Source organism: Lissotriton vulgaris, chromosome 1_1 (genome assembly GCF_964263255.1).
Source record: "Lissotriton vulgaris chromosome 1_1, aLisVul1.2, whole genome shotgun sequence".
In the NCBI taxonomy this organism is placed as follows: Eukaryota; Metazoa; Chordata; class Amphibia; order Caudata; family Salamandridae; genus Lissotriton; species Lissotriton vulgaris.
Genome location: NC_141685.1, coordinates 1317041568 through 1317054369, shown reverse-complemented (window position 1 = coordinate 1317054369; position 12802 = coordinate 1317041568). Strand labels below are relative to the sequence as shown.

Below are 12802 nucleotides of genomic sequence, written 5' to 3'. Positions count from 1 at the left end.
AACGTGATGAGGTAACTGACGTCTGGGGCCATATTGAGTGAGGAAGTCGCCGAGCCAGTTACGTGAATGAGGAAAATAATAGCGTGAGGTGAAACTTAAAAGAAGCATAAACAGCACTGCGCAGATCTTTATAAAGGGAAAAAAAAAGCACGGGTGTGGAATAGAAAAAAGAAAGAAATTAACCCAAAAGCGCAAGTAAGTTCATCCTTTGGAAAAGAGATATTTATGAGTGACGGGTGTGTTGAATGAACAAAGAGAATACATGTAAGAATACTAAGAAACAAGAAATTTATTGTGAAACTTCATTGGAAAGGATAAAAAAAAAAAGAACTGTGATAGAAAAAAATAACATAAGAATAAGAAATTAAGAGGTCCATTTAAGGAAAGATCCTAACTATATCAAAATGGCAACAGGCAACATATACAATCTGCCACCCCCACATTCATTCTAAAAAGGAAAAGGAGAACCGGAAATAAAATGGGAGGAATGGAGAGAATTCTTCAATAATTACATAACGACTTTTGACAAACCAGATGAAGCTTTACCGGCTGAGGAAAAGAAAGATACTGGCACACTGTTTAGGGGCAGGTGGCCTGAAGGTGTACAACAACATTACAAAAAAAACACGTGGTGAAAATGAAGGAGATGTGTTCAATAATGCCCTGGAAGACTTGGACAATTATTACAAGCCAACTGTGTGTGTAGCAGTTACCAGATATAAATTTTATAGGCGTAAACAAGGGAAGGAAGAAAGTATAGAAGACTATGTCTCTGCTTTAAAAAATTTGGCACTGACATGCAAATTCGAAAACATGCGTGATGACTTGATAAGAGACCAAATTGTAATGTGTGCGGCTAATCCCGTCATACAGGACGCATTATGGGCTAAAGGAGAGAAACCACTCAAGGAAGTAATTGAAATAGTAAAGAAAAAAGAATTAACGGGTCGTTGTGCAAAAGCAGTCATAAAAGAGGACGAGTATAAAAAGGAAGAAACAGGAATAGTAGCTAAAGTAAGCAGAAGAAGGAAGAAGCAATTAATAAGGAAAAATGTAACGGAGGAAGATAATGATAATAATGATACAAAAAGTGAAACTAGAAAATATAAAGATCTAAAATGTTTCAGATGTGGGAGCAAAAAACACTTGGCAGACAATTGGGAATGTCCCGCAAGGAACAGTAAATGTACCCAATGTGGACTGATAGGTCATTCTCAGAAGGTGTGCTACAGGAGAGTTAAGGGGAAAATGAGTTATGTTGAAGTGAGCGAGGAAGAAGAATCCGAATCATCGGACGAGTCGGAATACAAACTATGTGTGCTCATCATAACAGATGGAGATACCAATGAGAAGGAAGAAGAGTATGTAAAAAAGCCTGAGTGTGTCATCACCATAGGTGGAGTGGACATTGATATGGTCGCTGATTTTGGGTCAGATTGCACAATTGTAAACAAAAATGTGTGGAAAAGTAAATTGGCAGGAAAACTAGGAGAAGAGTTAATGGAAGCCAATTTAACGCTAAAAACATACACAGGTGAAAACATTGACCTGGTTGGATGCAGAGAGACGGAATTGAGTTTCAGAGAGAGAAGTACCAGGAGTAAGGTATACATTTCGGAAAAAGGCCTTTCGGTACTGGGATGGAAAGAGCAGAGTTAATTAGGAATAACACTAAATCCCAACAATTCTGATCAAGTGAGTTGGTTGGCTCAAAACGAAAGAACACAATATAACCATTCTGTGTTGTGAGTGAGAAGACTCCACAAGCAATGGACAATGACGGATGGAAAAAAAATGCTAGTAGAGCTGAAAGAACAAGTGAAGCAACAATGGAAAACAACAAAACAAAACAAGGTACTTACAAGGGAAATATTGATGATAAACACGTAAGCAAAGAATGCGAGATCAGGAAAAGTAAAGGAGTAAAAGTGGAAGAGAGTGTAGTTGTTGAAAAGGGACAAAGTATACCAACACAACCCAAGGGGAAAGAAGAGGACTTGTGTCTGGAGGACCTAGAGTGCAACAACAAAGTGGATTACTATGACTGGCTGTATTTTGAGGAGTCAGAGAATGAGGGTGGAGAGACACTAGAACAATTACAACGTCGACACCCCAAGGTTGATTTAGGGATGAGCGGAATGCATAATAGGTCCAGGAGAGAATACGCGCACAGCGTTACAGAGGACTCTTCTTGTGCAATTTAATCGTCCATGTTGAAGGAAGGACAGGTCCTGGAGGAAGTTTTTACGGAAGGAATGGACCCTATGGACAGCAACACCACTGGTGGTCCTAGTACTGAGTGCAACAAGAGGACAGATGTTGACGATAGGATGGTAACCAGTTCCAAGAAGTATCCTAAGGAAAAGGATTATCTAGCTAGTGACACTGACCAGCGTGGAGAAGAATGTGCGAGTAGGAGAAGTCTCGAGCTTAACAACATGAAGGATTACTTTGAATGGTTGTACTATGAGGAGTCCGAGAACGTGAGTGAAGAGACACAAAAACACCTACAACGTCCACACCCAGAAGTGGACTTGGAAGTGAACTGGATGCAAATAGAGTCTATGGAAAAGCACAAGTTCAGGGGATCTGAGGACTCTGCCGACTCCTTTTGCGGAATTAAATCGCCCACGTTGGAGGAAAGTCAGGACTTGGTGGAAGCCATTCCGGAAGGTATGGACCCTGTCGACAGGGACAACATCAGTGATTCTGGAACAGAGAACGACAAGAGGTCCGATGTGGGACTTAACACAAATGATTACGATGGGGAAGAAACCAGTCGCACGATTGACATGGACGCCGGGTGGTCAGGTCCATGAAGTACAAGGACTTCTTGTTCTACTACAGTTCATGTTTTTTTCCTTCTTTCTTAGGGAAGGAGATGTGTTACGTTGATAGTCTCTCCTATCGCGCTTTGTCCCCTGCATGCCCCCGTCCTGCCGCGCGACTTCCCGCATTTGCATGCGTTACGTCAAATGGCTTGGTCCTATGACAGTTGAGCCCAGTTGACAGTTATTATGAGATTTGCGGTGGTCCATTTTGTGAGCTGGTGACTGGAGCGCTGCCTTGCTTACCGGTGTGTCATTTATACAAGGAATAAAGTACGTTTAAATGCACTTGCCTTGATCATTACTTTACAGGCAGCGAGCACCGTGGTATGCGTATGTTGCTCATCAGGCTTGAGGCTCTCTCTGCTGAGAGGCTGCGGAGCTTAACCCCTTCCCCGCAGGCTAATTCCCCCACAGTGCCGGGGGGATGGGGGGGCCACGTGCGGCGCCGCAGCGCTTGTGACGAGCTGAGATCGTCACGCTGCACAGTGGATCTGTGCTCATGACGAGCTGAGCTCGTCACAACTTCCCCCACTAAATGGAACGCCCAGCACAGCAGGGGAATTATCCCCGCGTGGGCGTTCCACGGCCGTTATGACGAGCTCAGCTCATCATGAGCACAGCTCCACTGTGCCTCATGACGAGCTGAGCTCGTCATGAGCGCCAAAGGTATTAATGCTACAATGTAACATGAGGCGCAAGGTGTCCTGTGGCCTGAATCAACTTGTAGGAGGCAGGCCTTGCAGCAGATCATGGGGCCGCCAGAGATGCCTGTTCGCACCGCTGGCCGTCGCCTCCTTTATCATCGTGTGGCTCACCTGTCTCAGTGTGAGGCGCTGAGCACCTGCTGTAAATTTGAGTCCCAGCTGCACCACGGAGAATTAAATTGCTGAGAGAGGAACTGGCAGGGAAACGCGCGACTCTGGTCATCAGGAACCGCAGCTTACTCTCTGCGATAACCTGATCACCGTGAAGGCCCCAGGTAACTCTTCGGTTTTGTGCCCCTTAACACCACTGGGACTGCTATTGAAATGTGAGTCAGGGTGACTTTGCCACTGGATTGCACTGGGCTCTTTAAATACTTAGAAGGTTTGTAGAAGAAAAATGAATTTCGTTTTAGAAAAACAATTAGGCAAAAGTGAGTTAGACACTCAAGTTTTGTGTCAGCTGAAGTTATAATTCTGCTACATAAGTTGCACAGAATGGAGGAAAGGAGACACTGATAGTGAAGAGAGTGGACAGAAAGAAAGGTTTGGAAAGAGGAGAGAAAGGCAGAAGGAATAGAGAAGAGGGAGGGAGGAAGGAAAGAGAAGAGGAGGTGGTGAAAGGAATCAGGCAATAAAAGAAAGGCGAGAGAAAGTGGACATGTGACCCTAAAAAGACCAGATGTAAACATTATTAAGGAGATAAGAGGGGAAGAAGATGAAAAAGATAAAATTGATAGAGAGAATGGAGAGAAATTTGATGGAAGCCAGTGTTTCATTCCAGTTTTCAATCTATGATGCCAGCTCTGCCCTCACTATCCTCGATAAATGAGCTGAGGATGGAACTGCATTCCTCCCACTGTGAAATGATCTTTTATTAATTTTATCACAGTGAAATTATGTTTTATTAATGTCATCATATTAATATAAATCACTTTCGTAGAGCTGCTGCCTGACTGAGAACCTTCTCTCTTAAAGGGGCATCCTCTGAGGAGAAAGCAACAGGCCTCTCCTGCAGCACTAACAGACACCACCAGTAAGCATTCCAGAATGTTCTTTCTCTGAGGACGTCTGCTTGGATATTGATACCTATTGTGACATCACTCACTAGATGGCCTATTTAATGAATGGTCTTGGGTAGCACACACAGTATGATTCAGACAATCTTGTTGCACAAATGGGTTTAATGTCTATTATTTATATATTTCCCTCAGCTTCATTTCTTGAGTTTGCTTTCCAGAAAGTGTCACTCCTAGTCATTGAGATGTCACTCATAATTACACTGAAATTATGAAAACATCACTCATAGAAATCTGAAACCTTGGCAGCTATGCCCAGGCTGCTTGGAAAGTGAAAGTGCGCATGGCGCTCTGAATTTGCATGAAAGCATGTTGTACCTGCAATAGATTTGATTTGATTTTGATTTGTATATTTATAAAGTTTGATGCGCATCGGATTACTGCTGAGCTGAAATTCTGACTTAGCAGAGGAAGAGCCAAGTTTTTACTGCTTTTCTAAAAGACAGAAGCGAGGGGCTGCTTTTTATTGTGATGGGGAGTAGGTTCAGCGTTTTGGCTGTCCGCAACAGAAAGCTTCTCCCTCCCCACCTAACCTGCTTGAACTTAGGTACTTGTAAAGGTTTTGCGTGAGCAAATCTCAGGCTCCTTGCTGGTACATACCACTTTAGGTGTGTTCTCAAAAACTGTGGGCCTTATAGGCCAGATATACAGTCTTGAACATGATCCTTTTTTTCCACCGGTAACCAGTGGAGGGCCCTTAGTCTGTGAGCAACTGGCTCAGATCTGGGAATGTCCAGCACTAGCTTTGCTGCTGCATTCTGCAGACGCTGGAGTTTTGTTAGATGTTGGGCTTGAATCCCTGTGTACAGAGCATTGCAGTAATCCAATATGGACAGGTCCAGTGCCGTGACTACTGTTTTACGTGTGTCATGGGGAATGAAAGGGTGAATTCTTCTGATCATTTTTAAAATGTACCAGATTGTTGAAGACAGGATGTTTATCTGGGCGTTAAAAGTCAATTTCTAATCAAATATGACTCCCAGATTTTTTACTTTGCCCACTGGGATTGGGTAATCACCCAGACTGGCAGGCCACCATTTGGGAGACCAAAAATCTGCATCTGGTCCTAGTAGCATAACTTCGGTTTCATCGTCGTTTAGTTTCAATCAGTTATCTGCATCCATTGACTAACCTGCATCATGCAGTCATTAAAACAGTCGGCTGTTTCCTCCACCTTCCTAGAAACCGACACCTCTATTTGGGTGTCCTTGGCATACAAAACCGGCAAAAACCCACACTGCCGGATGATCGATGATAGGAGAGCAACATAAATATTAAAAAGAATGGGGCTCTAAGAGGAGCCCTGAGGCACCCAACAAGGCGACCTGAAGGAATTGGATGCACAATCTCCCAATTTAACTGAAAAAGTTCTGTCCATTAAAAAAGATGACATCAACGTGAGTGCAGAGTCTTGGACCCCCAATTCTTCTAGACGGGTGTGAAGTATCTCGTGATTCACGGTGTTAAAGGCCGCCGATCCAATAAGATCAGGGCGGCCTTCCCTCCTGCATCTAGTATGCTCCTGAGTCCCTCCGCTGCCATGACCAGAGCTGTCTCTAATCCATGCTCCTCCCTGAACCCATACTGTGATTGGTCCAAAAGGTTTCTGGAAGCTATGTAATCTGTCAGTTGTTTATTAAGCTGTGTTTCCAACACCTTAGCTGGAAAAGGAATTCTCGAAATTGGATGATAACTACTGGGTTCTTTTGGATCCAGATTATATATTTTTTTAAGTGGGGGGACTGATGCTGTTTTCCATGTGTTTGGAAAGAGGCCTGACTGGTTTATCTCTGTGAACACAAGGTTTAATTGTTCACTTAATATTTCTGGAAACATGTGCATTACCTTAGGTGGGCATGGGTCCGCTGGGTCTCCGGACCTAATGGTCTTTACGGCCAGGCTGATCTGTTCTACTGAAGGGGGCATGAAACAAAAGCAGTTTTGGGATTTGAGATATCCATTTTCTGTTTAGGGTGCTTAGTTAGGGCATTGATGTTATTATTATTTTTAAAAGATTCGTACACTGAAGTGACTTTATCTATGAAGAACTGTCCTAGTGTGTTGCAAAGTTCTAGGCTACTTTCCATCTGTTTCTAAGCGGGGAGATTCGCTAGTTTTTTAACTGCCGCAAAGAGCTCCCTGCTAGAATTCTTGGCCTCACTTATTATTTTTGTAAAATAGTTGCTTTTTTCCCCTATACCCAGTTTTTTGTAGTCTGCCAGAGTTTGTGCATAATCACTTTTCATACTTTGGTCATAGTTAGTTCTCCATTTTCTTTCTGCCCTTCTGCACACTTGTTTTTGTGCCCTAAGTTTTTCCGTGAACCACGGTTCTGATGGCTTTTTTTTCCTAGGGATGAAACTTTTAATCAGGGCTACAATATTGACTGCTGGTTTGATCCAGGAGGATACCCTTTCCACAGATAGATTGCTGTCTGGTGCTGGTTCAGGTATAATCCTGAGTAGTAATTCCTGTAACGTAGGGTCATGATGTTGGCCCAATTCTGGTAGGTAATTAGCCTGTGATCGTTTGTGTGGACTGACTGCCCATGATCCACAGTTATATAAAACAAGATGGCTTTGTGGTCTGACCACGGAACGGGCATTTTTTCGACAATTTTAAGGTTAGGGTTAGAGGGGAAAATCCCGTCTAGCGTGTGCCCGGCCGCATGTGTGTCCTGTTTGACAGTCTGATCCAAGGAGAGCCCGGCCATTGCATCGACCAATGAGACGATCTTATTGTCGGCTACTTTCTCTAAATAATCATTAAAACCCCTAGTATTGTGAAGTCTGATCCCTCCAGACAAGATTCTAAAATAGGGCTTAATATCTGTAGCAGTGGGGTCTGTGCCCTTGGAGGTCTATAAAGAAAAACAGTTCGCAATTGTGGGAGCTTCCCATTGCAGAACCCCTTGCTTGCAGCTCTTCTCTAAAAACAAGTGCTAACCCTCCCCTCCGCTTCCATGTTCTGTCAGCTCTGATGAAAGAATAGCCTGCTGGTAGTGCATATGGCAATATCAGAATTCAATTCAATTCAATTCAATTAATTTATATAGCGCGCTACATACCCAGAGGGTCTCAAGGCGCTTGGAGATGGGTGGGGGATTATTTGTCGAATATCCAGGTTTTAAGTTGTTTTCTGAATGCCAGGTGGTTCTGAGTGAGTCGAAGGTGAATGGGAAGTGAGTTCCAGGTTTTAGCCGCCAGGTAGGAGAACACAGCCCTGAAGTGTCTAGTTTGTGCAAGCTCAAAAGACTCTTCATTCTTAAGAATTGTTGTCTGTCTCTACTGTACTCTGTTCTCCACATCACTGCACTTGAGATAAGATAGTAGAGAATGGAGAATAAGTATTCATCAGAAGTTTGTGGGACTGTCATTTTTCTGTGGGTAGCCACCCCCCAGAGAGTTCTGACTGTCTTTGCCCACAGTTCTCAACCAGAAACGCAACCTTATTTGACTTGCATCCGACCTAAATGATAAAACTGTGATGTTGCTGAAGGAAATAGCCACAAGAGCAGCACTCCCACCCACAGTACTTGGAACATTGGAGCGCCCATCCCTTGACATAGAATTTCCCTCAGAAGTGTTCTTGAACTTTCAAAATTTTGCCATGGGCATAATTTATGGGTGCAACGGTGACCCCCTGGTCTCAGCGGAGCAAGGGTGGTGTCAGAAACAGGAGTGATACAAAGCTCCAATGAGCCTTGTTTACTTTCTATACCTCTCACCTACATCATTTGAAAGTAAAGTCATGAAGTTGTGATCTACATAGAGGCAGATGCCGAAGAGAGATAGGAAGAGAGGAGAGATAGATGTGAGAGAGGGGCGATAAAGAGAGGTTATAAAGACCGCTGAAAGGGTGGGGTAGTAGACAGGTGAGAAAGTACAAATGACAGAAGGGAGACAATTGAGAGTGGTTGGAAACAACATCTGGGGAGAGGAAGGAGGAAAGGTGAGAGGTATGAACCTGATATAAGACTGCTGCGAAAGAGACAGACAAGGGGTTATAGGAGAGGTGGAAGACAGGTGAAATAGGTGAAAAGGTGATAGAACAAGTAAGAAAGTCAGTTGAGACTCCTTCAGTTACAGATCTGCAAAACGGCATCAAATATTTTCGCCCAACACATCCAAGTGACAGGGTATTCTACTAGAGCCGAGTGGTGCCCACCGAAAGTTTTTTTCATATATGGTTTTTAAATCCAGACAAGCTATCATCCGCTCAATAGCTGATAAAGGACAAACCAAGGCCGGATGAGCAAGCATCATTTATTCACTGCTAGGCTCAACATCTTCACCTTTAGAGACGAAAAAAACATTGATGAGGTTTCTTGAATCATAAACACCATGTACCGAATAACACTCTGTGATCTGGATATGATATTTTGCTCCTGCTCTCAGGAAGACTAAGGGGCCCATTTCATGTTAGATAGGATATTGTTCTCCAGATTTTAGCTTTATTGGGCGCAGAAATGCAGACAGTAAAAAAATGTGCTACTGCATAGCTGACAAGGTTTCTGATTGCTTATGTGTGACATTTTCATAATCTCAGTGAAATTATGAGTGACATTCAACAACTATGAGTGACACCTTTTCGCGAGGAAAATCAAACAATGAAGACAAGGTAAACCTATAAATATCAGAAATTACACCCATTTGAGCAACGAGAAACCCACAGCTGCCAAGCTTTCAGGTTGTGACATTTTGAGTGACACTGTATAACGAGCTGAAAATAGCAGTTACATCCCTGCAATGAGATGTTTCTGAAATTATCCCTTTTGTGCCAATGAAAACAGTCCTGAGTGGCGCCTGGTGCACTAGGATTGGCTGAAGGCTTTCAAGCCAATTCTAGGTTCTACACACAACCTCTTGGGCAATAATTCACGAGTGAAAGACACAAAATTATTGGCTGTCATACAAAAGCAGCAAAATTACGGACAAATGGCGTCCGTTAAAGATGTTGTCACGGACAGAGGGTGAAAATTACGGACTGTCCGTGAAATTTACGGACGGTTGGTCACCCTAACCGGGGTACGGGCGAGTTAAAATCCAAAGTGCAAAGTACAATTACTAAAAAGACACCGTTTACAATTGATTACAGGCAATAAGATCGCAAATTAAAATAAGGCGCAATTAAAATAAAAGCGCACAGCGGTAACCCTACCGCATTGGGCTCCCCGTCCGCTCTGCCACTGACTTAAATGGGGTGTGCAGTGGGAACAACTAGCCCGCTCACCACCCGAAGGGCCGAAGCCACCAGAAGTGCTGGCTGAGTCATATCGGTTAAAAAAAAAAGTTTCATATTTTTAGACATGCTGCACAGCAGCTGTGCTGCGCTCCTCTGCGACATGGCTGAAAGACATTGACAAAGCCAATTGGTCTCACATAGGTGGGACCTGTTGGTTTTGACCATGCTTTTTAAGTCTTGCTTGACAGTGCAGCTGTGTTGATGACATATTTTATAGCAATTCTTTAAAAATATGCATAGTTACGATGGCAGGGAAAGGCTCGACATTTGGTGAGCTCCGGCAACTGTGATGTGGTCATGGCGCTTACTTGAATGAGAATGGCGGCAAAAGGGATCGCGCTGTCACAGCTGCTGTTTATAAAGAGTGTTGGGCTAATTGGTTAATTGGGAGTGGGATTTGTTTGGTCAATAAAAGAGTCCTGGTTCGGCCAGGACAATGAACAGTCATACCTGCTTGTATTGGTGATTACTACTTGCAGACATAACATCTTGGCGACAAAGGTCCGGAGCTTTGTGAGGCTGTTCTCCCGCCTTTCTACTGGTGCAGCGGTGGATTGGCGGTGTTTCACCGGGGCGGTTCCTGTGTCCCTGATCGGCGTTGTGGGCGCTGTTCTTTCAGGTCCGGTGGCTTCGTACTCCGTGGACGGCGAGAAGTGGTTCATTTTCCTCGCCTGCCCCGACGGTGTTTGGGGGCGTGTGCGGAGCCGTTACAGTGCGTGTGCTGGTTGGCCGGCTGGGTCACGGCTCTTGACAGCGTGGAGGCTGTCAGTTTCCTGTTACCTGCTGTGGGATTGTCGAGTGAGCCTTGAAGACACGGAGGCTGTCACTATTCGGGCAGGTCTTGGAGGTCTGGCCGGCTATTTTCGTTCTGACAGCACGGAGGCTTTCGAACTGGCGAAGTCCCTTGGTGGGGATTAACTGGACCTGGGACAGTGTTGTGAATACGAGTGCTGGTCCACTGGGTCACTTGTGGCTGGAGTGCCCGGCTGGTGCGGGCATTCTTTCTGAGCATTGGGCACGCTTATTAATTCGTCCAGAAGGGCATAATCATGTCCAGAGTTCCCCCGGTGGAACATTTCTTGCTGGATGGCCCCCCTTCTGCGCAGGCTGCGCGTTGGAAAGAGTGGGTGGATCGCTTGGAGACCTACTTTGAGGCCATTAATCTGGATGAGGAGAGGAAGCGTCCCATGCTATTACATCTTGGTGGGGCAGCGATTCATCGGCTGGGGCGGTCGGTGGTGGAAGAGATGCCTCATACTTATGACACTCTGAAACAGGCCCTGACTGCGCATTTTGAACCTCTGGCAAATCCTGATTATGAGAGGTTTCTGCTAAGTCAGGCAAGGCAGTTGCCCAATGAGTCAGTGGATGTCTTCTTTGCCCGATTGCGGGTATTGGCCAGCACTTTTAGGTTGCCCAATGCGGCAGTTGAGATACGGGCCCAATTTATATAGGGCTGTTATTCCAGCAAGCTACGCGAGGCGATACTACAGGTGCCTAATATGCAGATGGCGGATATGTTGACCCGTGGTCGGTCGAAAGAACTTTCAAAGGTTAGGGCGGCCCACATGGATGCCGCTCTCCAACAGTTGGTAAAGACGGAACCAGTAAATGCTATGATGGTTCAAGGGTCAGAGAAACAGAAAATGCTGCCGCGTAAGGTGGACAGACGTCGGACATGCTATGGGTGTGGGGGCTCATTTCCTCATAATGGGACCTGCCCGGCGATTGGGAAGCGGTGTTCCAACTGTAATAAAGTGAACCATTTTGCGAAAGTATGTCGTTCAGCTCCTGTCCGGGGGTCTATTCCTGCGCCTTCCGCCAAGGTGTATGCTGCTCTTCCAGAGCTGGAAGATATGGATGATGATGAAGAGGTCGTCCATGTGTTGCGTGCTCTACAGCCTGGGGGTGCAGTACGGAGGGGTTTGCCCAAATGTGATGTTAAGGTGGATGGTCATTTAGTGCCGGCTCTGATTGACATTGGCGCATCCATTAATGTGATGGCTGAATCCATGATGAAGGGACCGCCAAGCTTACCAGTGCTGAGTGGTACATCTGTTAAAGTGTTTGCTTTTGGAGCCAGTGAACCTCTCGTATTAGCTGGGGTATTCTCTGCGGTGATTTCTCATGGCACCCAATCCGTGAAAACAGCTGTATATGTCACTAAGGAGGGTCACGGGATGCTATTGAGCTGTCAGACTGCTGAGAGCCTACATCTGGTGGTTTTTGCACTGGTTATCCATCATTGGCTATGGATGACTTGTTAAGTCAGTACTCGCAACTGTTTGAAGGCATAGGTTGTCTGAAAGACCGGATGATCAAATTCCATATTGATGGGTCTGTTCGACCAGTGGCACTACGTCATAGGCGTGTGGCTTTCCATCTTCGGCCGAAGGTGGAGGCGGAGTTGATAAAATTGGAAGAAGCTGGCATTATTGAGAAAGCGGAGGGTCCGACTCCGTGGGTATCCCCAATTGTAGTTGCCCGCAAACCTAAACAGCCTGGAGAGGTCAGGATCTGTGTGGACATGCGATTACCCAACCTGGCAATTAAACGGGAGCGTCATCTTACTCCTACGGTTGATGATATTGTGGTGGAAGTCAGTGGGTCCAGGTGGTTCTCTAAATTGGATCTCCGTGCTGGATATCATCAGTTGATGCTTGACTCTGCTTCCCGGGGAATTACCACTTTTTCCACACACGTTGGGCTCAGGCGCTATAAACGGTTGAGCTTTGGCATTTCTAGTGCTGGCGAAGTATTTCAGGACACTATTCGGGGAGTGCTGGCAGGACTGGAAGGAGTAATTAATGTCAGCGATGACATTTTGGTTCATTCTCCCACTTTAGATGGACATCATAGTTGTCTGAAAGGCGTATTCCAATGTTTGCTGGATTATGGTTTAACTTTACACAGAGAGAAATGTGAATTCTTGAGAACTGACATTTCA

At 45.1% G+C, this 12802-nt stretch overlaps 1 protein-coding gene and 1 pseudogene across 1 annotated transcript in view; both read left to right on the top strand.

The window, feature by feature from the left end:
• The window catches only part of SLC11A2 (solute carrier family 11 member 2), a 445949-nt gene that overhangs the window by 73653 nt on the left and 359494 nt on the right, over positions 1–12802 (top strand). The gene's annotated exons all lie outside the window — the stretch shown is intronic.
• LOC147749068 (uncharacterized) lies at positions 1770–2749 on the top strand (annotated as a pseudogene).